The following is a 12,493-nucleotide window of genomic DNA, read 5'->3' on the forward strand; positions in this document are numbered from 1 at the left end:
AGAGCCCCTCCGAGGTTAGATCTGTCTCTCTGTCTCTCTCTATTTCTACGCTCTGGGATTCTGCCCTTTCACCGTTTCTTATATATCCGGAGATCCGTAACTCCGATTGGATTGAAACCTTCGCCCAGATTTTTCTCCGAAAATTAGCTTTCTTGCGGCCAAAGAAGAGCAGCAACCGCCTTACGGGGGGCCCACGAGGGTCAGGGGTGCGCCCAGGGGGGGCAGGCGCGCCCCCTGCCTCATGGCCCCCTCGGGCACCTTCTCGCATTGATTCTTCTTCCCATATTTCGCAAATATTCCAAAAATATCCTCCGTCCATTTTTATCCCGTTTGGACTCCGTTTGATATGGGGTTTCTGCGAAACAAAAATATGCAACAAACAGGAACTGGCACTGGGCACTGGATCAATATGTTAGTCCCAAAAATAGTATAAAAAGTTGCCAAAAGTATATGAAAGTTATATAATATTGGCATGGAACAATAAATAATTATAGATATGACGGAGACGTATCAGACGTCACCGCCAGTTGGCCAGGCGAGCTTCAGGAACAAAACAGATATGGGTGCGAAGGAGCATCCCTGACCGGCATGGCTGCACCCCCGCACCACCACGCAGACCATGCACGTATACCATGCCACCTAACACCTCTGCCCCATGCCACCTGCTGGCCGGTGCCACGCCTGACCGGCAAGCTGGACCCAGATCCATACCGCCAGGTCTGCCGGCTGCCGCGCCCCCGCTTCCCAGCCACCCGCCACCGCCTTGCATCCATCCCCACGCGGAAACCCGCGTCGGTTGAGATCACCGCCGACCACAGCTAGATGCGCCGCGCCTTGAACCCGGATTAAGAGACGCCCCGTCGCTGCCGTCCCTGGGTCCAATGCGAGCGTTGCCGGCGGAAGCGAGACGGGAAGGGCCGAGGGGAAGGGGTGGTGGTGGCGCTAGGTTTTCACCCGAGTCGCCAGAGCTAGGGGACGCGGGGGGGGGGGGGGGGGGGGGGATAAAAGTAATACATGAACAACATCAACTGGCATTGTATTAATCTTACTGTATTAAAGAAATCTTAAACTGAAAACATTAATATATATTGATTCTGATTCAGAGTTAGGACTGGTGATTATTATGTTTGCACAGTTTACCATGTTCTGCAACAGTTCAACCAAATGAGTTGTCACAACAATAGCAAAGCAACTGACGAAAATTTCATCTTATGTAAATTTCTTTTGTTGCCCAGTGAGGTCAAACATAAAACTGAAATGGCTGCATGAAATTGAACAATTGCTACTAAAGATTCAAGTACGGAAAAGAGCACGACTCTGCTCTCCAGTGCGTGTGGACAGGCAATCAAGGTCATGTCACAATTGATTTCCGTCTAAGAAATCTATTCAATAGACTTCTGGATACCGACTGAAAATTAAACGGCGAGTTTGTGTGCTTATCCTCGTATAATGTACAACAGTTGCTTCTGCACTTCACATGCACAACTCACTATAGTACATGCTCATTTAGACTAATCTCTGCAGGATGCAATGACATAAACTGAGAATGCAATCTCATTAGCACATAATCTATGCAACCCACTCCTGGCTTGCATATACTCACCACCAAACCTTCAGACTTCGTTTCCTATCTTACAACAGTAGAATTTGAGGCTCTCAAGCGAATTGTCCATTGCACAAATGTGATAGTTTAACCTGGCTTTTTCCTAAATAAATAGAAGTAAACCAATTATGGTCAATATTTCATGGTCCCCTGCAATGGAAACCATAGACTGATTGTTCCATTATACTAGAAAATCGACGACCTATGTGCACAAAAAAATATAAGTATGTACTAATCTATGTCTTTGTGCCCAAGGCTCTATATATGTCGCCAAGGCCTCTTCAGAACAGGAAAATTCACAGGAATCAACTATCTGGATGCCATTAAAAACATAAAAAGCATGTATTTCTGTATTGTACTCCAAAACGGCAAACTTTGTTGCCATCACAGACAAATACCCATTCGCGGCTCTTGTATATAATAAAAAAAACTCTCGGTGATCTTGAACAATTACATAAACTGGTTGCTTCAAAATTGCAAAAATCTCAAAATAAGATCTTAGTATATTGTATGATAAAGAAACCTGCCTAAGCTCTCATGACAATTACACCACCTATGGGATTTTTACAGGTTAGATCAACAATAACTCAGGCCATGCGCCTTTGTAGGGAAGAAATCTGACCAGCTGGAAATTGAAAAGGTACAATGTTTGCCTGTAATGTGCAGTGGCAATAGCATGAGAAATTCAAAACCCATCCATCTTGTTCCATCCAGAAGGGCTTCTTGTTTACAAATTTTCTCATCTTCACCCTCCAAAAAGTTATGTCACAGTTTCTCAAACAACACTTTCCAATTTTTATTTGCTATAAAAAAGAAAGTAGATAGGTTAAATGACAAAGGGAAGGGGAAAATATCCAATCAGATTAGTCCCTTGGCAATACAATATCTTGCCTGGTATGTGGTGGGCAAAGGGGTTTCCTAACCAAATTAAATCGACAACATGGCGCTTTTGCAAAGTTAGAACATTACCTATTATGTTTGTCCGAAGGTCATTCGATTAATGACGCGAGAGCTTTTCTATTAAGCTTTGCTAGTCTTGATACCCATGATAATGGGATTGCTGAGTCCTCATGGCTCACATATTACTACAACAACAGGTGCGGGTACAGGTAAGGGCACCTCCCCTTGTCTTGTGCCAAGCTTGGGGGAGGTGTCCCGGTATCGTATCAGCATCAGATCTTTATCTTTATCGTTTATCTTAGTTCGATCATTTTTGTTAAATCATGATATAGTAGAATAAAAGTTTTAGTATGATCTAGTCTTTAAGTTTTTGCTTTTTGATCTCTCTATGTAATCGAGTGTGAGAGTTATATAATAAAGATTAGTCTTGCTTTGATCTTGAAAAAGAAAAGGAATAAAAGATATAATAATCTTATGGAGATTGATGACTTCACATATAGGAAGTTTGATGCATGAAATTTGTTGAGAGTTGACAAACATAGTATTGGTCATTGTTGCAATTAATAGGAAGTAATAAAGAAAGAGAGGCTTCACATATAAATATACTATATGGACATCTTTTTATGATTGTGAGCACTCATTGAAATATTATATGCTAATAAGTTGATGTTAGACAAGGAAGACAACATAATGTGTTATGTTCCCTTATATCCGAACAGAAGTTATATTGTCATGTATCCTCCAACATGTTGAGCTTCTTCTCATCCCATGCTAGCCAAAAAAAAATCCCGCACCAAGTGGAGATATTACTTGTGCATCCAAAAACCTTAAACTCAGTTTTGCCATGAGAGTCCACTATATCTACCTATGGATTGCATAAGATCCTTCAAGTAAGTTGTCATCAGTGCAAGGAATACAAATTGCTCTATAAATATGTACTATATTTTAGTGTGAGGAAAATAAGCTTTATATGAACTTGTGATGGGGAAGAAATAAAAGCGATAGACTACATAATAAAGTTCTCTATCACAAGCGGCAATATAAAGTGACGTTCTTTTGCATTAAGATTTCATGCATCCAACTAAAAAGCGCATGACAACCACCTCTGCTTCCCTCTGCGAAGGGCCTATCTTTTATTTTTGCCTTCTACCTTTATGCAAGTGTCATGGTGATCTTCCCCCATCCTTTTACACTTTCTCTTTTTGGCAAACACTATGTGTTGGGGAAAGATCCAGAGATACATATCCACTCGTATGTAGGTGATCCTAAATTATTATTGTTGACATTACCCTTGAGGTAAATGGTTGGGAGGCCAAACTATGTGCCTCTATCTTTCTATGTGTCTGATTGAAGCTTTGATCACATAAGTATCGCGTGAGTATTACAATTATGAAAGACTAAAAGATGGTTTAGTATGCGGGCTTGCTAGATAAAAGCTCTTATATTGACTCTTTCGGATATTATGATAAATTGCAATTGCCTTAATGACAGAGATTATAGTTTGTTAGTTTTCAGTAAAGTTTTTGGTTCATCCCTTACCTTGTTAACGAATTATCACTTTAGCATAAGAAGTTATACGACAATATATTGCTTTTCTAAAAATGATCATGAGGCCCTCATATCCGTATTTTATTTTCTCGACGCCTCTATCTCTAAACATGTGGTCATGATTATCGATTTCGGCTTCCGCTTGAGGACAAGCGATGTCTAAGCTTGGGGGAGTTGATACGTCCATTTTGCATCATGTTTTTATGTTGATATTTATTGCGTTATGGATTGTTATTTCACACTATGGTACAATACTTATGCCTTTTCTCCCTTATTTTACAAGATTTACATGAAGAGGGAGAATGCCGGCAGTTGGAATTCTCCACCGAAAAGGAGCAAATCTGAGATACCTATTCTACACAAATTCAAATGTCCTGAAATTTTGCGGAGAATTGTTTTGGAATATATGAAAAATATTGAGCGAAGAAAGAATAGAAGGGGACCCACCAGGTGGCCACAAGCCTGGGGGCGCGCCCTACCCCCCAGGGCGCGCCTCCCGAGCTTGTGGCCCCCCTGGCCAGCCCCCGGTGTTCAACTTCTGCTATATGAAGGGTTTTGACCTAGAAGAAATCATAAGGAGGCTTTCGGGACCAAGCGCCACCGTCTCGAGGTGGAACCTGGGCAGAAACAATCTAGGGCTCTGGCAGAGTAATTATGCCGGGGAAACTTCCCTCGGGGAGGGGGAAATCGAAGCCATCGTCATCACGAACGATCCTCTCATCGTGGGAGGGTCAATCTTCATCAACATCTTCATCAGCACCATCTCCTCTCAAACCCTAGTTCAACTCTTGTATGCAATCTTTGTCTCCAAACCTCAGATTGGTACATGTGGGTTGCTAGTAGTGTTGATTACTCCTTGAAGTTGATGCTAGTTGGTTTATTTGGTGGAAGATCATATGTTCAGATCCTTAATGATATTCAATATTGTTTGATCTTGAACATGAGCATGCCTTGTGAGTAGTTACATTTGTTCTTGAGGACATGGGAGAAGTCCTGTTATAAGTAATCATGTGGATTTGGTATTCGTTTGATATTTTTATGAGATGTATGTTGTCTTTCCTCTAGTGGTGTTATGTGAACGTCGACTACATGATACTTCACCATGATTTGGGCCTAGGGGAAGGCATTGGGAAGTAATAAGTAGATGATGGGTTGCTAGAGTGACAGAAGGTTAAACCCTAGTTTATGCGTTGCTTTGTAAGGGGCTGTTTTGGATCCACATGTTTAATAATATGGTTAGATTTATATTAATTCTTCTTTCATAGTTGCGGATGCTTGCGAGAGGGGTTAATCATAAGTGGGAGGCTTGTCCAAGTAAGGACAGCACCCAAGCACCGGTCCACCCACATATCAAATTATCAAAGTAACGAACGCGAATCATATGAGCATGATGAAAACTAACTTGACGATAATTCCCATGTGTCCTCAGGAGCACTTTGCTTTATATAAGAATTAGTCCAGGCTATCCTTTGCTATCAAAAGGATTGGGCCACCTTTCTACACCTTTGGTACACTTGTTACTTGTTACCCATTACGAATTATCTTACTACCAAACTATCTGTTACCGATAATTTCAGTGCTTCCAGAAAATACCTTGCAGAAAACCGCTTGTCATTTCCTTTTGTTGCTCGTTTGGTTCGACACTCTTACTTATCAAAAGGAATACGATTGATCCCCTATACTTGTGGGTCATCACTTTCCATAACATGAAGCCTAGTGATCCTAGGTTTCATGAATGTCTATTTGAGCTTCGTGATCTTATGCGTGCTAAGGGCGACGTTGGAACCATTAGCAATATTATCATGGAAACCATTAGGATTCATCAGCTTGCACATTTTCATGATCATAAATCTAATGAATCACTTGACCTAGGTGATGATCATATGCGTGATGATGATGGTGATGTTGAGCATGGTTATAATGATCAAGACGAAGAATTCGACATTGAATATGAGAAGACTCTGAGAAATCTTAGTCTCATGGCAAATCTTCGAGACTACATGGTCAGAGGAAAAGAGTAGATTCTTGATAGTGGATGTACTGATCACATGACCGGAGATAAAGACATGTTCCGTGAGCTTGCCAAAAATGATGGTCCATGCAAGTATGTGACTTTTGGAGATAACTCCAAGGGTAAGGTGGCCATATCCAATGATAGCTCCATTGAAAATGTTTTGCTCGGTTAATCTCTTGGTTACAATCTTCTTTCTGTATCTGGACTAGCCAATTTTGGTTTCAATGTCCTATTTACGGAAGTAGATTGCCAAGTGTTTCGTCGAGACAATCACAATATGGTCTTTACCGGTATTCATAGAGGTGCTCTATACATTGTTGATTTCACTAAAAGAGCCCAACCTCGTACTTGTTTAATTGCAAAATCTTCTAAATGTTGGTTATGGCATAGAAGTTTAGGACATGTTGGCATGCGAAATCTTGATAGACTCATTGAAAGTGATCATATCCTTGGTTTTAAAGATGTTATATTTGACAAGGATAGACATTGTAGTGCTTGCCAAGCAGAAAAACAAGTTGCATGAAGTCATGTCGTGAAGAACATCATGACCACGAGAAGACCACTTGAGCTACTTCACATTGATATGTTTGGTCCCAATGCTTATAAGAGCCTTGGTGGTAACTCTTTCGGTTTAGTAATTGTAGATAATTTTTCCATATTTACGTGGGCGTTCTTTCTTAATAACAAGTCGCAGGTACAAAAATATAAGCTTGGGTCAAAACTGTGACCACTCAAGTATTTAATGAAAATTTTCTTTCTCATGATGTACCTGTTGTTCTTATATCTAAGTTTGTAGCATGACTTGCCGCTAATTTAACATTACAAAGCAGTAGAGTGCATTTTAAAACAATGATCAGATTGGTAAGATTCACCCGTCAAGCCAATTGATTGTTTTTAATATAATTTCATTCAAAAACTTGAGATGCATTTATGATATTTTTTTACTTCATCATTACTTATTTTTGAGTAAACTAATGTAACTTTCTCTTTGATGCATATACTAACTTCAAATTTATTCACATACATATTTTTCATATGGTTCTAGTAAGAGTCACTATGAAACTAATATATTATTCAAAGAAGAACAGTATTTTTTTGAAATTATTTAAAATTTAGTTTGAGATGTTGAAGGAAGTTTTTTTTGTAATAGAACTAGTTTGTACTCGAAACAAGCTAAAAATATCACATTACTTGCAAATTAATTCATCTCCACAAATCTGTCCTATCACATTTATGTGTGTACTCTGTAGTTTATTAAATATATCTTGAAAACTTGGTACAATGTTTAGAGTATGAATGAAAATAATATCATTTGGACAATTGTAGAGTATAAGATATTGAAGTTAATTTAGGCATAACTAAGAGCGGATGTGTGTACCTACATTTTTGCTTTCAGATTGTATAAGGCAGTCACCTGATCGATAAAAAAAGCGGGTAAGATCGATCACATCTCACACATAATCTCTTAGTTGCACATGCATTTAGTAGTGACAAACAAACAAAAACATCTAAAAGAGAAGAAAAAAAAGAGCAGTACTTTTGGCAACTCTGCTAGAATTGTTCTTTCACGTACATGATAGATCCTTTGTGATATCTATAGGAGTATTTTGTGGATCTTAGACGCTTCTCAAGGCCCTCTCCCCCGACTCCCATGTAGAGGTGGAGGAGGAGGGAGGGGGAGTTTGTGGTGTGGTACAGATTCTTTCTCTTCGTCCTTCGAAGTATCTCTCTTGCCTAAGAGAAGATGAGAAGATAAGGAGATGAAGAGTTGGGCGGATCTAGCATGGTGGTTCGATGCAACTGCTTCTCTAATAAAGTTGCGGTTTTCTAGCTGCATGAACTCATTATCAGTAGTGCTTGGCCACAGAAGGCGGATTTTCCTCTCTTCGTCGGCTTCATGCCAAAAGACGGTTGTTTAGTGCTCCGGCGTGAAGTGTTCTTCATCCACAAGTGTGCACCACTTCCCATCCTTCTTTCCGCCTCGAAGGAGGCCAATAAAAAGGCAGTGATGTTGCAGTTCAATATATGTTTCCTCCACCTCTAGGAAGTTCTGATGCTCGTGCTACAACCATCTTATCATCCCAAGTGGTATGTTCACCGGCGACGCCAAGATCGATGTTGTGTTGAAGATCTGTGGCAGGACAAGGGTTCAATTGCAATCTATGGGACCTTTCATACCCTTCAGTTGGTCAAACAAAATATTTGACACAGTTATTGGCCATCTTAGTCGATTCTGAATACTCATTGCTTGGAGGGTAAACATGTCTTGTCTACGTAGGAAGGTCAATGATCCAAGGGGTCTTTGTAGCAGATGACGAATCGAGTACAATCCTCCTTTCACATAAGGCTTGCTAGAACAATAACTTATAATGGATTCTAACGCACTTGATTCTGCAGTCAAATATCTTCCTAGGGATAAAGCCACGATTTAGATGTGATGGAGGGGCGGGGGACCTAGATATATTTATGCTTTTTCCTGAGTAGTTTTTATATGGTTTGTGCATCTTAATAATACATAAGTAGGATGTTGAAACCTGCTGAATATGAGCTTCCATTTTGTGTGGCCTTTTTGTGTTCTCAATGTCGCCAGGATGTTTGATAATCTTTTTGTGTAGAGAGATTTTGGAGAGGTTATATATGACACTCTCTATGATGAAATGTCCGGGAAACGTACCTATCTGGCAACTGGGTAGTCATCTAGAAGAGGGTAAACATCGAGAACGTATCCCATGCACCAAAGGAATTGGTGCACCAGATGCACCGGCGAGTTATGGATTGTTAGATTCAAAATGTAGGGACACAATCTGGGTACTGGCTGGGCTGATGGCACACATGCAAGACGAACCTTGTGTTGTACTGAAATTAAAACGAACTGAGCGCGTACATCCCCTGCCCAAGGCCCAAACCAAGGCGTCTGTCTCCCACATGGCGTTGAATCGACATATGTGGCAACTCAAGGATCCAAGGTATGTCATGTCCAGATTTTGTTCTCTCAATTTTCCCCAAAATCGTTTGAAACATGTGACATGGAAATAACTTTCACCGATGCCTGACAGAATTAGAATTATGTGTAGATGTTGCGCAGATGTATTTGAGCTAACCAATAAGACTCAAGCTGTCCCTCGCCAAAAACACAAACAAACAAACAAGACTCAAGCTGCAATTGTAATTGTATTTTTTTTATCCCTGGTGATAGCAGTTACTAATTGATAAGAGAAAAGAGATGTGCTCCCCGTATGAGTCTACATCTATAAATAATTTCCAGTAACTCTACAAACTCTAAAATAAGGTTTGAACATGCAACTTGTATTTAAAAAAGTCAGTACCTGGGAGACTTGTTAAAGGAAAGGCCACATCATATCTGTTGTATGTTCTTCTGATTCAGCTTGTAATATATCTTTAGTGGAAAGTGTGCTCACTATGTTTGACCGAACTAACTGAAAGCATTACTGATACTGTTTTATTCCAGGAGATGGAGAGCAACGTTCGCTGGAGCGTTCGGTTCGCAGCGGACTTGGCGACCGCGCGGCACGTCACGCTCGACGACGGCGAGCTTCGACTGCGCAAGGAGGCGCTCCGGATCGTACTCATCGACGCGCGTGGGATCACGGTGGATGCCCGGTACCTCAGATCTGGTGAGTCGATCGACATCGGGGATATCGTCACGTTTCCTTGCCATTTCGCTAGGGTTTGCGATCGCCTTCCGTCGGGTGGCGCGGATTCCGGTGAGGATGCGCCGCCGCCTGGCCCACCGGGGTACACAGTTCGTGGGCACGGACGCACGAGTGGAGCGCACCGCCGACCGCCATATATGACAGATGGCCCCGGGGTGCTGGGGTGTGGACCGGTCCGCCATGGATTGGATGCGCGCCACGTGGGAATGGGGAGATCGTACCGCCATGAGAGAGCTGGACCTAGGGTTTCCGGGGGCGCCGCTGGTATTAAACGTGCGGCCGCTACCCCTTCCCCCATTTTGGATCTGGACGAGAGCTTCGCCCACTTCTGGAGCGCTCCGCCTCTCGCCAGATCTAGGGTTCATCCAAATTTCTCCTGGTGGGAAGGCAAAATCCATGGTGATCTTCGTTCCTTTGCTCAAGTAGTTGCCTCCCCTCCTCCCACAAATCCTCCTGCTAGATCTAAGGGCAACGTTTCTGTTGAGATGAGAGGGGATGGCTTTGGTGCGGGCCGCCATGGCCGCGGGGCTGGGCGTTTCGACCGCGGCCGCGACCACAGCTTCGACTCCAACGTGTGGAAGCGCAAGACGGAGATGGGGAGCTCCTCCAAGACCGATGACAAGTGGGAGAAGGCGGCCGGCGGCCCGCAGTCGAACCTCGCCCGGCAAACTCGGTGGGACGGCGACACTGGTGATCTGCAGGGGTCGCACGAGCCGGCGCTGGTCGAGGGGCAGCAGGCAGCTCCTCGCCCCTGTCAAGAGAGGCGTGGGGGAGACAACGACGGCAAGAACCCTCGCGCCTTCGACAAGAACAACACCTCTCCGATGAATCGCGAGAATTCTTCATCCGGTACTATCGCTCCTCTCTATGATAGCTGCCAGATCTGTCACCTGCCTGGCCACTTTACTATTCGATGCCCGCAAGCTTTCTGTGAGAGATGTAAGAAGAGAGGCTACCTATCCATTGTGTGTAATGAGTTCTTCCCATGGGATCACACACCTGTGATGTGTGCATTCCAATCCAAGGGGCAGGGCTTCTTCTACATTCCTGATTTCAGTGTGGACAGACAGGCTAGAGAAAATATTTTCAACATTGTAGTTACTATAACGGATGGCTCTGCTCCTACCAAAGATATTGAGCATGAACTGAGTGTTTATGTTGGACAAGGATGGCGCTGTTCTGCCAGATTCTTTGCTCCACAAAAATTTGTGATGAGAATGCCGAACCCTAGGGAAGTTGACAGAGCTCTGTTGGTTGAAAACATTAAACTGAAACAGTGTGGTGTTAGTGTCAAGTTCTCCCCCTGGTCTGAGGATATTGACTCTGAGGGTCTGCTGGAGATTGCCTGGGTTAGAATTGGGAAAATTCCACCTAATAAGAGGTGTGAGAAAACTGTAGCTTATGTGGGAGGCCTAGTTGGGATTACTCTGGAAGTCGATATGTCAACTATCAATCGCCCCTCATCTGTCAGGGCTAAGATTGGCTGTCGCTCAATTGCCCAACTCCCTGCCACTGCTGAGGGAGTGCTTGCAGGACGCTTTTATAGATTTACTTATGACGTTGAGGAGGTTTTGGTCAGAAATCCTGTTGAGGAAGAAACTGTGGACCCCATTCCTAATGAAAGAACCAAACCTGACCAAACCCCTAAGAGGAAGCGTACTGAACAAGAGAAAGGAGAAACTCACAGTGAATCTGCTGGGCGCAGTGCTCCTGGGGGATCTTACCGCGGTAGCAAGGTCTGTCGCCTGCTATGCGATGAAAAAGAGGGATCTATCTCCTCTGAGAGTGATACAGACAATTCCTTGCTTATCGAAACCATGCAGAGAGAGATTGATGAAAAACTGCATGAGAAGTGTGGGGGCTCATCGAACTGGACTGTTCCCATGAACCCTGATGTTGCTGAATCCTCTATCCAAAATATTCAGGTGACAAGTGCTTCTCATAAAAAAATTCTATGCCTCGTCGAACTGTTTCTAACCTGTCTCAGATTGTGGAGGTGACTGGTGAGGTGGACCCTGGACTAAAAACTTCAAGCAGCTACATGGTACAACTTCCATCTTCTGAAAGTATGGAGGAAGTCATACTTACACCGCCACTAGCACCTAAGGCTCCACTGAGATTCAGCAAGCGTAATGCTCCTGGCATGTAGGACAAGATGGAGGACAAGGCCAGAAAACTTGCCAGCAAGAAAAATTTGGAAGGTAACACTTCACCTGCTCATAAAAATCCCTTTGCTGTCCTGTCTAATAATGAAATGATTAGTAGGGCTAGCAAGATGGGGGTAGATATACCTGATGATAATTTTACTGCTGTTGATATTATCAGAGAGCTAGAATGTGCTAGAAAGGAACTAGAGGACAAAAAGAAAAATGATACCACTAGTCAAGAACCTGATGACCTGGTGGTGGTTGATGGTCTGGGTAGGAACACCCCTATGAACTTAGAGTGGCTAGACCAAGAAGAACATATATTTGAACAAATCTCTTCTGATAAATCTAAAAAGAAAAAGCAACATAAAACTGCTGTGAAGGTTCCTAGGCCTGTGACTAGGAGCCAGAAGAAAAAGAATTCTGACAAGGATACTTTAGGTAACCCTGCCCCGTCTCCTGGCAGGGTTACTCGAGCCAAATTCCATAATAAGCGTTCCAAATGAGAGGTCTCATTTGGAACTGTCGAGGAGTGGGCATGAAAGGAATGGCCACCTGCCTCTCAGACATGATCAGTGACCATTCCCTGGATTTTCTGGGGCTGCAA

Source organism: Aegilops tauschii, chromosome 3 (genome assembly GCF_002575655.3).
Source record: "Aegilops tauschii subsp. strangulata cultivar AL8/78 chromosome 3, Aet v6.0, whole genome shotgun sequence".
NCBI classification, from domain to species: Eukaryota; Viridiplantae; Streptophyta; class Magnoliopsida; order Poales; family Poaceae; genus Aegilops; species Aegilops tauschii.